This window comes from Aegilops tauschii, chromosome 2 (assembly GCF_002575655.3).
Source record: "Aegilops tauschii subsp. strangulata cultivar AL8/78 chromosome 2, Aet v6.0, whole genome shotgun sequence".
Taxonomy (NCBI): Eukaryota; Viridiplantae; Streptophyta; class Magnoliopsida; order Poales; family Poaceae; genus Aegilops; species Aegilops tauschii.
This window is the reverse complement of record NC_053036.3, coordinates 233,511,939-233,526,762: the sequence shown is the minus strand read 5'-3', so window position 1 is coordinate 233,526,762 and position 14,824 is coordinate 233,511,939. Positions and strand designations below refer to the sequence as shown.

At 44.9% G+C, this 14,824-nt stretch overlaps 1 pseudogene; it reads right to left on the bottom strand.

The window, feature by feature from the left end:
* Nucleotides 1-6,358: 6,358 nt before the first annotated feature.
* On the bottom strand, nt 6,359-13,428 carry LOC141040908 (uncharacterized; annotated as a pseudogene).
* Between the last annotated feature and the right edge of the window lie 1,396 nt (nt 13,429-14,824).

The following is a 14,824-nucleotide window of genomic DNA, read 5'->3' as shown; positions in this document are numbered from 1 at the left end:
CAAGCAAGCAAAGTGCATAAGTGCTACTAATACAAGCAAGCAAGCAAAGTGCTACTAATAGAAACAAGCAAGCAAAGTGCTACTGATAGAAACAAGCAAGCAATGAAGGAAAATGAAGAGAAGGAAGCAAGTACTATTGATACAAACCCTAATTAATAAGCAAGCGAGTAGATTCTTCTCCAAGTGCTACTGATACAAGCAAGTACTGCTGATGGAAACCCTAATTAAGCATGTATGCCAGCAAGCAACATGTATGCTAGCAAGCAAGCAACATGAACTAGTGAATTGGTGTCATGTACACATGCTTAGACAGTCTGACAGCAAGCTAGATGAGTATATCATGAGGACCTTCAAAACAACTAGATGTTGCCACTGGTAAAACATGAAACAACTATACTTGCATCAGTACAAAAGTAGATGAAAAAACTATACTCAACTATTGATCATGCTGCCTCTACACACCAAAAATGGCTACAGACTAGATGACACAAATTAAGACATTTTGACAATTAGAATCAACCTTGTATATTACAGCACCCAAAATTATCTAGCACCAATCTAGTATATATATTAAAACTAGTCATACTGCCTTAACACACCAGGAATTCCAATACCACAATAAGTACTAAGCATTCTCGTGTTCACTGGAAACAAGAACACAAGCTTCATGCACATATCATGAAAGAAGAACACTGCTACAAACCCCAGTAGTGCTACTGATAGCAAAGTGCTACAAGCAATCAAGTACATGTTCATACTAACCCTAGTTGCAAGCAAGCAAAGTGCATAAGTGCTACTAATACAAGCAAGCAAGCATGGAAAGTGCTACTGATAGAAACAAGCATAGTGCTACTGACAGTAACAAGCAAACAAGGAAGGAAATTGGAGGGCAACAAACAAGAAAGTACTGTTGATACAAACAAGCAAGCAAGTAGCTTCTTTTCCAAGTGCTACTGATACAAGCAAGTAGTGCTATTGGAAACCTAATTCACCATCTATGCTAGCTGAGTAATTGAACCATACACAAGCAAGTACTAATACAAGCACCATGAACCAGACATCATCCACTTCCTCATCCCCGAAAATCATCCACTTCCCCATCCATCCCCATCCCCTAAAATCATGAACCCTAAACCATGAAGCGGACCAAACAAACCATCAGGAGGTCCTAACCCTTACCCCATGAACCCCATGAACCCTAACCCTGACCCCATGAATCCTAACCCTAACCCCATTAACCAGAGGGAGATCATCCCCACGCAACAATGAACATGAACCCTAACCCCAAGAACAAGGACCTACCGAACCACCAGGCGATCCTAACCCTAGAATATCCTAATCCATGAGGGGGGTCTACCAGAGGGGAGATGGATCGACCGGAGGGGAGGTGGATCCACCAGAGGAGGGGAGATGGATCAAGGGGAGAAGTACCTAGGGGGAGATGATGTTGACGATGCAGCGGTGGTCGTCGTCGATCGCGCCGTCGTCGATGTAGCCGCCTTCGTCGTTGATGTAGTCGATGTAGCCGCCGTCGCCGTCGATGTAGTTGATGTAGCCGCCGCCGTCGTTGATGTAGTCGATGTAGCCGCCGTCCTCGTCGATGTAGTCGATGTAGCCGCCGTCAATGGAGGGCGGCGCAGCGCGGCGGCGCAGCGGCGTGGCGGGGCGGCACGGAGGAGGGGAGGGAGTGGGAGCGGGGCGGCGCGGAGCAGGGAGGTGCGGGGTGGAGCAGAGGAGGGGCGGCGCTAGGGTAGCGGGGTGGGGAATGGGGAATGGAGGGGCGGAGCAGAGGTGGGGAATGGAGGGGCGGGGCGGGGCGGCTCGGGGAGGGACAAGCTAGGGTTCATCGAGGAGAGGGGAATGGGGAAATTTTGGGAGGGGAGGGGATCTCGCGTGTTAGTGGTAGAGGGAGTGGTGGGACCTGCCTGGTAGTGGGAGAGAAGTGGTGGGAAATTTTGGTGGGGTGGGAGGGAAAATTTGGTGCTAGGAGGGAAATTTTGGTGGGGTGGGAAGGAAATTTTCACCACTTTTTAGAGGTTTGGAGGCAGAAAAAATCAGATTTTTTGTAAACTTTGTAGAAATCATGGTTAAAATCATAGCGAATAGCTCAAGAAAACACCGGTATTGCAAGTTTAGTATTTTTGCTAGTTGGTAGGCCACATTTGATGATGTTACGCGGAGGTCTCCCATTTTTTTTTTCTGAATTTTTTACGATGTTTTCAAAAACCGGCCGATTTCGTCGCGGCGGCCGTCCGTGGCTAGGGTTTGAGTCATGCCAATCTGTTGTCGATTCTCTGATGAAATGCCTACCTGTGAAGCTAAAAATGATTTTTGGCAAAAATAACGGGCAAGCTATGGAGGACCCGCAGTTCAAATTCTAGCCTGTTCCAGCTGAATCGGCCGAAGGTGGTCTGAATGGCCGGGAGTAGCTATGAGGGTCGGAAATGCATGGTTTTTGGCGACCGTCCGTAAAACAGGGTCTACTTTGAGATAGACATGGAATGGCGCCGTTTGGGGTGACCCTCCTTGTAGCCGCTTCACGAAAAACGCATGTCTTTAGCATTCAAAAAATGAAAAATGGATTTTTTTTGTTAAACAAGTTGGAACCTCGCTTTGGCAACATTGTTTGCCATCACAAGAGGGAGGCATGCGCCAAATTTGGGCATATTATCAAAAAATATTCAACGGATGCGGCCATATCATTGCTAGTTTGGCTTGAAAGCCATGAATCTTCATTCATGGTAGGTTGTTTTTGAGAACACTTTTTCAAGAAAACACCGGTATTGCAAGTTTAGTATTTTTGCTAGTTGGTAGGCCACATTTAATGATGTTACGGGGAGGTCTCCCATTTTTTAATTTTTTTTGAATTTTTTACGATGTTTTCAAAAACCGGCCGATTTCGTGGCGGCGGCCGTCCGTGGCTAGGGTTTGAGTCATGCCAATCTGTTGTCGATTCTTTGATGAAATGCCTACCTATGAAGCTAAAAATGATTTTTGGCAAAAATAACGGGCAAGCTATGGAGGACCCGCAGTTCAAATTCCAGCCTGTTCCACCTGAATCGGCCGAAGGTGGTCTGAATGGCCAGGAGTAGCTACAAGGGTCGAAAATGCATGCTTTTTGGCGACCGTCCGTAAAACAGGGTCTACTTTGGGATAGACATGGAATGGCGCCGTTTGGGGTGACCCTCCTTGTAGCCGCTTCACGAAAAACGCATGTCTTTAGCATTCAAAAAATGAAAAACGGTTTTTTTGTTAAACAAGTTGGAACCTCACTTTGGCAACATTGTTTGCCATCGCAAGACGGAGGCATGCGCCAAATTTGGGCATATTATAAAAAAAATTATTCAACGGATGCGGCCATATCATTGCTAATTTGGCTTGAAATCCACAAATCTTCGTTCATGGTAGGTTGTTTTTTAGAACACTTTTTCAAGAAAACACCGGTATTGCAAGTTTAGTATTTTTGCTAGTTGGTAGGCCACATTTAATGATGTTACGCGGAGGTCTCCCTTTTTTTGTTTTTTTTTGAATTTTTTACGATGTTTTCAAAAACCGGCCGATTTCGTCGCGGCGCCGTCCGTGGCTAGGGTTTGAGTCATGCCAATCTGTTGTCAATTCTTTGATGAAATGCCTACCTGTGAAGCTAAAAATGATTTTTGGCAAAAATAACAGGCAAGCTATGGAGGACCCGCAGTTCAAATTCCAGCCGTTCCAGCTAAATCGGCCGAAGGTGGTCTGAATGGCCAGGAGTAGCTACGAGAGTCAGAAATGCATGGTTTTTGGCGACCGTCCATAAAACAGGGTCTACTTTGAGATAGACATGGAATGGCGCCGTTTGGGGTGACCCTCCTTGTAGCCGCTTCACGAAAAATGCATGTCTTTAGCATTCAAAAAATGAAAAACGGTTTTTTTTGTTAAACAAGTTGGAACCTCGCTTTGGCAACACTGTTTGTCATCACAAGAAGGAGGCATGCGCCAAATTTGGGCATATTATCAAAAAATATTCAACGGATGCGGCCATATCATTGCTAGTTTGGCTTGAAAGCCATGAATCTTCGTTCATGGTAGGTTGTTTTTTAGAACACTTTTTCAAGAAAACACCGGTATTGCAAGTTTAGCATTTTTGCTAGTTGGTAGGCCACATTTAATGATGTTACGCGGAGGTCTCCCGTTTTTTTGATTTTTTTTTTTGAATTTTTTACAATGTTTTCAAAAACCGGCCGATTTCGTGGCGGCGGCCGTCCGTGGCTAGGGTTTGATTCATGCCAATCTGTTGTCGATTCTTTGATGAAATGCCTACCTGTGAAGCTAAACATGATTTTTGGCAAAAATAACAGGCAAGCTATGGAGGACCCGCAGTTCAAATTCCAGCCTGTTCCAGCTGAATCGGCTGAAGGTGGTCTGAATGGCCGGGAGTAGCTACAAGGGTCGAAAATGCATGCTTTTTGGCGACCGTCCGTAAAACAGGGTCTACTTTGGGATAGACATGGAATGGCGCCGTTTGGGGTGACCCTCCTTGTATCCGCTTCACGAAAAACGCATGTCTTTAGCATTCAAAAAATGAAAAATGGTTTTTTTTAGTTAGACAAGTTGGAACCTCACTTTGGCAACATTGTTTGCCATCGCAAGACGGAGGCATGCGCCAAATTTGGGCATATTATAAAAAAATTATTCAATGGATGCGGCCATATCATTGCTAATTTGGCTTGAAATCCACGAATCTTCGTTCATGGTAGGTTGTTTTTGAGAACACTTTTTCAAGAAAACACCGGTATTGCAAGTTTAGTATTTTTGCTAGTTGGTAGGCCACATTTGATGATGTTACGCAGAGGTCTCCCGTTTTTTGATTTTTTTTTGAATTTTTTACGATGTTTTCAAAAACAGGCCGATTTCGTGGCGGCGGCCGTCCATGGCTAGGGTTTGAGTCATGCCAATCTGTTGTCGATTCTTTGATGAAATGCCTACCTGTGAAGCTAAAAATGATTTTTGGCAAAACTAACGGGCAAGCTATGGAGGACCCGCAGTTCAACTTCCAGCCGTTCCAACTAAATCGGCCGAATGTGGTCTGAATGGCCGGGAGTAGCTACGAGAGTCGGAAATGCATGGTTTTTGGCGACCGTCCATAAAACAGGGTCTACTTTGAGATAGACATGGAATGGCGCCGTTTGGGGTGACCCTCCTTGTAGCCGCTTCACGAAAAATGCATGTCTTTAGCATTCAAAAAATGAAAAACGGTTTTTTTGGTAAACAAGTTGGAACCTCGCTTTGGCAACATTGTTTGTCATCACAAGACGTAGGCATGCGCCAAATTTGGGCATATTATCAAAAAATATTCAACGGATGCGGCCATATCATTGCTAGTTTGGCTTGAAAGCCATGAATCTTCGTTCATGGTAGGTTGTTTTTGAGAACACTTTTTCAAGAAAACACGGTATTGTAAGTTTAGTATTTTAGTCTAGTTGGTAGGCCACATTTGATGATGTTACGCGAAGGTCTCCCATTTTTTTGAATTTTTTACGATGTTTTCAAAAACCGGCCGATTTCGTCGCGGCGGCCGTCCGTGGCTAGGGTTTGAGTCGTGCCAATCTGTTGTCAATTCTTTCATGAAATGCCTACCTGTGAAGGTACAAAAGATTTTTGGCAAAAATAACGGGCAATCTATGGAGGACCCGCAGTTCAAATTCCAGCCGTTCCAGCTGAATCGCCCGAAGGTGGTCTGAATGGCCGGGAGCAGCTACGAGGGTCAGAAATGCATGCTTTTTGGCGACCATCTGTAAAACAGGGTCTACTTTGAGATAGACATGGAATGGCGCCGTTTGGGGTGACCCTCCTTGTAGCCGCTTCATGAAAAACGCATGTCTTTAGCATTCAAAAAATGAAAAACTGTTTTTTTTTTGTTAAACAAGTTGGGACCTCGCTTTGGCAACATTGTTTGCTATCACAAGACGGAGGCATGCGCCAAATTTGGGCATATTATCAAAAACTATTCAACGGATGCGGCCATATCATTGCTAGTTTGGCTTGAAAGCCATGAGTCTTCGTTCATGGTAGGTCGTTTTTGAGAACACTTTTTCAAGAAAACACCGGTATTGCAAGTTTAGTATTTTTTCTAGTTGGTAGGCCACATTTGATGATGTTACGCGGAAGTCTCCCATTTTTTTCAATTTTTTTGAATTTTTTACGATGTTTTCAAAAACCGGCCGATTTCGTCGCGGCGGCCGTCCGTGGCTAGGGTTTGATTCATGTTTTTAGCATTCAAAAAATGAAACTTATATTGTTTCATACATGAGCATGCACAAAAACCCATAATTTTATCTTTCAACCATGAGCATGCATAAAACATTTCAATTCCCATCAATTACCAAACTGAATATTCATAATTAAGAAATTGACATGTTTAGATGGCACTGTCATACAACATCCATGAGCATGCACAAAATTAAACCTGACATACTTAACATTGACATGTTGAGATTACACTAACAAGCTTAAACCTAACATGCTTAACATTGCCACTTCATTACTTAGCATCTTTAATCCTCCTTCTTCTCCTTCATCAACCTGATGCGCTCAGAGTGGCGAATCCCAACGCGGATGTACTCCTCTACCACAATTGGCATGGTCCTGTCGCCAAGCTGTGGGATTGCAGGCGCCACCACCACCACGAGGTCATTGTCAGGCACCCCCATTGCGAGGTCATCATTAGGCACCACAATCGCGAGGTCGTCGTCAGCTACCACCATAGTAGGGTCGTCGTCTGCCACCACCATAGCAGGGTCGTCGTCAGCCACCACCATAGCAAGGTCGTCATCCGCCACCACCATAGCAGGGTCATCATTAGCCAGAATAGGCTGCTCCTCGTCATCCCCGCTCTGCTCCTCGTGATCCCCGCTGCTGCTCCCATTGCCTGGCCAAATGCAACAAAGTGTGAACATGATGTTGTCGTCGTGCAGGTAGAGGAAGCCAAAAGGACAGGAAGAAGAGAGACAGAGAGCTTACTGGCATCGTCGTCGTGCTGGTAGTACATGCGGCACATGGTGTTGTCGAACATCTTCACGGTGAACATAGCGTCGCCGCCGTAGCGGAAGACAAGGAAGTGCCCGAGCTGTAGCTCATGGGCGCGGGCGAACTGCTCCCAGCCGGGCCCTAGGTACATGTGGCCTTCACCATCGAACACCACCAACACGTCCCACAGCCTGTGAAGCCCGCTGCCGGCCTCCCGCAGCTTCACTTTGTGGGGCTCACGGCCCGCGAGCATCTTCGCAAACTTGTCAGGCAGCCTCTGCAGCGAGGGTCAACCAGTGGTTAATTGTGCCAATCAAGCACTAGACAGCACATTGATGATAATTAAAGAGATGATTTATGATAAATATACCTGCCTACTGCAAGATTTCTCAATTACGATCTCGAAGAACTCAAAACCTTCCAAGCCAGCCATCTCACTTATCTGAAAAGCAGCATTGTAATTAAACAACAAGTTACCATAAACAAGACTGGACATAAATAGGAAACAAGCACTTCAAAACAGTAGAATAATTACTACATGTGTTTGCCAGGGCCTCAATTTGGAATACTACTATAAATGGCAATGGCCTCAATTTGCTCCTACTATATCTTGGCAAAGGGGAAATGAGTAGAAGTGGCAAAAACATCAACAGACTTGAGCAACACCACCATCAACAGGTGACCACCACAGAAATCAACCACACAGACATCAACAGCAGATGGCCAAAACAAGGACATTTCTGATGGCAAAAACATCAACAACACTCTGCTATTACTCATCATCAGGTAACCACAACAAGAATAACAACAGCAACACTCCTCATCAGTTACTTACTCTACTAGTCATGCCAAATCAGATAACAACAACAATACTCCTCTCCTCTGCTATTACTCATCATCAGGTAACCACAACAAGAATAACAACAGTAACATCATAGTAATCTAACAGCAGTCTGGCAACAGCAACAGCATGTTCAGTTAATTATTGTCAGCAGTCTGGCAACAACAACAGCATGTTCACCATAGAATTTAACAGCAACAGTAGTCTACCACACTGTCTACCACAGAATTCAGGTAATTACACTATCCTTCGTCTCCACACTGTCAGCAGTCTACCAGTTAATTGTTGTCAGGTGACTACCACCAGCAACAGCATAGTAATCAACAACAACAATCTACCACACTAAATCCACCAACAGAGCATACTAAATCCACCAAGAACAATATGCCTAAATCCACCAAGAACAACTAGAAAAATTCTCAAACCCTAGAACAATATGCCTAATATGCATAACAAACCCTAGATTCTCAAACCACACGGTGGAGCAGAAGAGAAAGCAGAGAGGATATGAAGTGGATGGCTTACCTACGACGGAGTCCGAGTAGAAGTGGTCGCCGGTGGTGCAGGGGAAGCCGCGCGGGAGGCGTCGGACCAGCAAACGAGCAGAGGCGCCGGGAAGGAGAAGGGGAGGCTGTCGCCGTCACCTAAGATAGCACAAAATTTGTATTAACAAACACCCTAATCCAATCCTAATCAAACTCTAATCCAATCTAGGTGGCGGCAAGAACCCTAATCTAATCATAACATTAGATACGAAGAGGAAGAGCAAGCATATCCATACCTTCGGAGAGTTGGCGACGGAGAGAGAGGAAGGAGACAGCGGCGGTGGGAGAGGAAGGAGCCGGCGGCAGCGGAGAGGAGGATCGGGTCGAGTGGAGAGGAGGAGCGGGTCGAGTGGAGAGGGGGAGTGGGGAAAAGAGTGGAGAGGAGGAGGAGCGGGCCCAATTGTCAGCGAGTGGTTTGATATATTGAAAAGGGTGGGCATAGAGTACAAAACCAACAACCTCTTCCTAGCCCAGTGGTAGAAGCCAAGTGAAATAAGTGCACGGTCGTGGGTTCGAGCCCCCGCTCGCGCATATTTTTTGGCCGCGCGCCAATATTTTCTGGGGAGTGGGTCAAGTGGGTGGAGTAGCAAAATGGCCCACTTGTCAGCGAGTGGGTCGAGTGGCCCACTTGTCAGTGAGGTCTGTGTTAAATACTTGCCTTGTTTAATGATTTGAAAAGATATGGCATAGAGTAGAAGACCAGTAGCCTCTTCCTAGCCCAGTGGTAGAAACACAGTGAAACGAGCGCACGGTCGTGGGTTCGAGTCCCTGCTTGCGCATATATTTTTGCTCACAGTGAAATGATGCAAAATTCAGTTACATCTTCTGTCCAAAACAGCTCTGACCAAAACATCTTCAGTTCAAAAAATTTTTGAACTAAATAGTTCTGAAACTTGAACAAAATAGATCACCAAAACTACTAAATGATCACAAAAACAACATCTTCTGGCAACATTTTGCATTACAAGACAACATTACAAGACAAAATAGTTTTGCAATCATTTGACAACATTTTGACAACAATAATTCTAACCAAAACTACTAGAGCATGTTCACCAAAACTAAGAAAAACAGCTCTGAAAACAGTTCACCACTACTTCATGATCTTAATTATCACCAAAACTTCATGATCACCAAAACTTGTAGATCAGGATCACATCAACCATCATCTTGTATCTTCAAAACATGTAGATCGGGATCAGGAACACCAAAACTTCATTTTGCCTCTTCATTTTGTATCTTCAACCATCACCTGCCTCTCTATCACATGCATTTTGGTAACTGGAGAGAATTGTAGTACAAAAAATACATCAGGATCACATCAACAAAAACTACCAATCAAAACAAGGATCACCAAGGAGACCAAATTTACCTTCATGTCCATTCGCTACTCATCGTCATCGATACGAAAACAAGGAACTCTATGCCCACTCCTGTTTTCCTCATCATCACTACAATATTGCAGTATAGTATGATCAGTCCTGTTTTCCTCATCCTCGCTCTCATGTCCATCCGCTACCACCTTTCTTCTTTTCTTGATGCCTTCAACTGTTGCAGCATCAACGATCACAAGTTCCCGGTCCCTTCGCACTCTGCTTTGCACCGGAACTTCCATAGAGTCATCATCAGCTTGCAACGGAACTTCCGTAGAGTCATCATCTTGGTATGTTAGTCCACCATCACCGGGGCCCTTCTCCACTTCAGTTTCAGTCACACTCCACAAGTGTCTGTGCTCAAAGTTTTGCACAACTCACCATTTTCCGTGCAAAAGAGTGTCTGGCAGATAAAACACCATTGTTGCTTGTGTTGTTAGAATAAAGGGGCCACTCTTATACCAGCACCTTGCAGTGTTGATGCTTTTGAAGTGGCCATCATATTTGACAAAAGAGTCTCTCTTCTTCTTGCTACCAAGCTCAAACCAGTCACAGTGAAATAAGACAACTGAGCGATGGATGCCTCCACTAGAGTTGTACTGCAACTCTACGATGCTTCTCAACTGACCATAGAAGTCAATGATCTCACGATCATGTGACCCCTCAGTGACGATTCCACTATTCTGTGTCTTCCTTTTTTCCTCGCGGTCAACGGTGTGGTACCGGACACCGTCAGCAATGCATGCTGAATACACTCTCACTCGCTTATCCGGTAAGCATGCCAAAGGAAATAGATCATCACTGACCTTCTTCTCCTCATGCAACTTTCCAATCTGCACAAATAAACCATTTAGCAAACAATGGTATTTAACAATTTGTGAATAACACAGAAAACATCAAACATGTGGCTAAAGATATCACATGATTCTTAAACCAATTAGCAAACCCCTCGGCAACCCTTTTATCAACATTGATCTTGCTTTCTTCCTGATTTAACTCTTCCTTGCATTTCCTGCAATGCAAACAAAACATGTGAATTAAAACATTAGGCTGGTGCCAAGCCAAGCAAAAAAAATATAATGAGTGCACAAGATATAACGTACTCGATATATGGTAGAACCTCGGCGCAATTGCTGAGCACATACCAAACCATCTTGTCATACTCACCACCAGCCTCCAAGTATTGTGAGGCTCCAAGAAAGTTCACACCATGGTTGAAAACAGAGACATCACCACTTTGCGAATCAGACCGCTCTCTATTTCTGCCTGGCTGGTTCCATCTTGTTTCCACATCACCAAAGTATCTAGAGCAAAAAGTCAAGCACTCGTCAACCGCATATGCTTCAGCAATAGAACCTTCAGGTCTTGCCGTGTTTCACACATAACGCTTACAAGTAAGCATCCTTCTTTCGATTGGGTACATCCAACCGTATTGCACAGGGCCTCTAAGCATTGCCTTTTTGGTAAGTGCACCGCCAAATGGACCATCACGGTGAAGAAAGCTAGAGGGAAAATATTCTCGAGCTTGCAAAGAATAATTGGGATTTCTTTTTCAAGTATTTCCAAGACAGTTAACTTGAGTGTTTTGCAGCACAGTTCTCGAAAGAAATTTCCCAGCTCAACAACCGCTTCATATATATCCTTGTCCATGATTCCTCGGAGGCCCGCCGGTAAAATCCTTTGGAGGAGGATGTGACAATCATGGGTTTTCAGTACTGAAAGCTTGAATCCATCAGAAGTAACACACTTTGCTAGGTTAGCAGCATAACCATCTGGAAATTTCACCGCTCTTAGGAATTCACAGAATGCATGCTTTTGTTCTTTACTCCTTGTATACCATGCTCGTGGCATTTCAAATGAATCTTCATCTTCATTGTGTTGTAGATGCAAATCTTCTCTTATGCCCATGTCGTCCAAATCAAGCCTAGAACTAACCGTGTCCTTTGTCTTCCCTTCAATGTTCAGAAACGTCCCTAGCAGATTCTCGCATATGTTTTTCTCAATGTGCATTACATCGAGATTATGCCTTAATTTCAGATCAGCCCAGTATGGCAGGTCCCACAAACAAGACCTCCAGTCCCAACATTGACCTTCCTCACGCTTTCTTTTCTTCGCAAGCTTTCCTGGTCTCACATCTTTCACCTTTTCAAGTTGCTGCTCCAGCTCTTCTTTAGTGAATTCAGCTGGCTTGTCACGGGTTTCATTCTTACCATTAAAATCTTTGCTTCTTCGCCAGCGATGGTTTCGAGGAAGAAAGCGGCGGTGCCCAATATAGCAGATCTTGCTCCTTATTCTCTTTGAGCAAGGGTCTTTGTCACAATGGACACAGGCCTTATAACCCGCTGTGATCCTCCCAAACAGAGTGTGCAGAGCCGGGAAATCATGGATGGACCATATGATTGTAGCACGTAGATTGAACTTTTCTTCCGGACTCAAGGCATCGTATGTAGGTACACCAGTCCAGAGCTGGAGCAGTTCTTCTACGAGGGGCTCCACAAAGACATCAAAATCCTTTCCTGGAGACTCTGGACCCGGGATAAGCAATGACATCACGAAGCTGGACTGATCCATGCATGCCCATGGTGGCAGGTTGTACGGCCCCAAAAACTGGCCACATGCTATAAGACGTACTCATGTTCCCAAACGGATTAAACCCATATGTGGCAATGCCAAGTTTTATGTTCCTTGGATCTGCAGCAAAATCTAAATGTATACGGTCAAACTCTTTCCATGCCTCTCCGTCCGCTGGATGGCTCAGCTCATTGTCCACAGGTTGCCGCTTCAGCTGGTGCCACTGTACCTCACGCGATTATTTTTTCGAGATGAACATCCGCTGCAGCCGTGGTATCAACGGAAAGTGCCTCAGTACCTTCTCCGGTATTGACTTCTTCCCATCAGCATCTTTCCACCTAGAGGCATTGCATTTTGGACAGTTGTCATGCTTTGCTTAATCCTTCTGAAACAAGACGCAGTTATTTGGGCACACATGTATTGACACATAACCTAACCCCAGCCTGCGGATTATGCTCAATGCTTCATCATAAGATCTGGGAACACAACTATCAGGGAATTGCAAGCTCAAAAGGCGGAGTATTGCGTTGAATGCAGCATTGCTAATCTGGTAGAAAGACTTGATGTGGAGTAACTTCATGGTGAAGGTAAATCTTGAAAATTTACCCCCTTCATGAGCTGCGCGCTTCGCCTCCTCTAACACCTCAGCAAACAACGACTTTTGTCCATCAGCACGATCTTCAGCATTGTACAAATCCTTTAATAGGTCAGGAATCCTATCATCTTCATGCCCATCCTCTTCCTCCAAACCAGCATTATCTCGCAAAACCTTTTCCATGAAATCAATGCCAGCATCACCACCACCCATCATATGAGGGGCCTCTGTATCAGCTTCAAAATGTTGAGGTTGTCTGTCTAAAGGTTCCTCATGATATATCCACCTATCATATGTGCTGGACAACCCATTAAGAAGCAGATGATCTTCCACTCTTCCTTGAGCCATTCTTGAACGGTTGAGGCATTCGCAGCATGGGCAAAGAATGTGAGCATCGTTGGCAAAATTTGCTCGAACAAATGCCATGAAATCATCAACTCCTTTCATATGTTCTTTCGAAAACTTTCTAACTCCTTTTCTAATCCAGCTTCTGTACATCTGCCAAAGACAACAAATTGTTGCAACTTAGCAAATCAATCTAAGTGCATCAAGATTAATTAATGAAAATGGATGGCAGTAATGGCACCCAACTTTATATGCTAACTTCCTAACCACAACATTCAGCTATTTCCAATTTCTCACTACTTTAGTCCAGTTCACATGGTTTAGTGATTTCACATGGGAGCAATAAAAAGTAGTTCATAGGAATTACAGATTTCACATGGGAGAAAAGAAAAGCTAACAAAAACCTGCTGGTTCACAAAAAACAAAGGTGATTTACAAAGAACTACTGTGGTTAAACCACCAACAATAACAACATATGCTGCCACAAAGAACTATTGTGGTTAAACCACCAACAATAACAGCACTGCAAATTTACATGAATGACATTTCCAAGATTGCATCAAATCTACATCAATGAGATTTTTCCTAGTTTCCATCAAGTCTACATCAATATTGATGTTCTTTAACAGATTTGAGGCTGAAATTTCAGAGGTGTAACATCAAATCTGCATCAACTCCCTTCATATTTTCCAAGTTTACATCAAATATACATAAACCTTAGGCTGGAACTTCAGAGGTGCAGATTGATTATTCATACAACCACACACACACACATTATGACATCCACAAAACTAGTTACATTGCCCAATGCTCAAAAATTCAGATCAGACAAATTCAGTTAGGAGCAAAGTTCAAAGTTCTGGACAGTCCAAAGTTCTCTACATACCTATGATCATATCAGACAAATTAAGTCCTACCAGTTCTCCACACAAACATTTCCTAGGATTCAAACAAAGTTCTCCCCTGCCCCTGAGCTAGTGTTGTAACAAGATCAACATGAGAGGAGAGGGGTGCATACTGGGAGGTGTGTTCATCCCCTGCCCCTCAGCTAGTAAGATAATAAAACTCAAATTATCTATCTCTTTCTCCCCTGCCCCTCAGCAGCAGGCGCAACACAGGCTAGTGTTCATCAGCAGGCAGAACACAGGCAAATCTGAGGCGTGGGGGAGAGGAGAGGGGGGAAGGAGAGGGGTGCATACGTGGGCGAGGTCTGCTTGCGGCGGCGGTGACTCCCCCATGCTCGGCGGCGGCGAGTCCCCCATGCGTGGGCGAGGCAAGCGGCGAGGTCGCCGTTCATGTCATGGGAGAGGCAAGCGGCGAGGTCACCATTCCTGTTGTGGTCGAGGCGAGCGGCCCCGGCAACACCACCGCTGGTCGCCGCCCCCGCCCCTGCCGGTTGCTTCCGTTGCCGGCCCACGCCCCCTCCCCCATGCCCGCTCGCCTCCGCCGTCGCCCGCCACCACCTGGTCGGAAGACCTAGAAAAACGCCTGTCGCCACCTGGTCGGAAGACCTAGAAAAACGCTAAGTGTTGCTCTGTTCGATGCCACC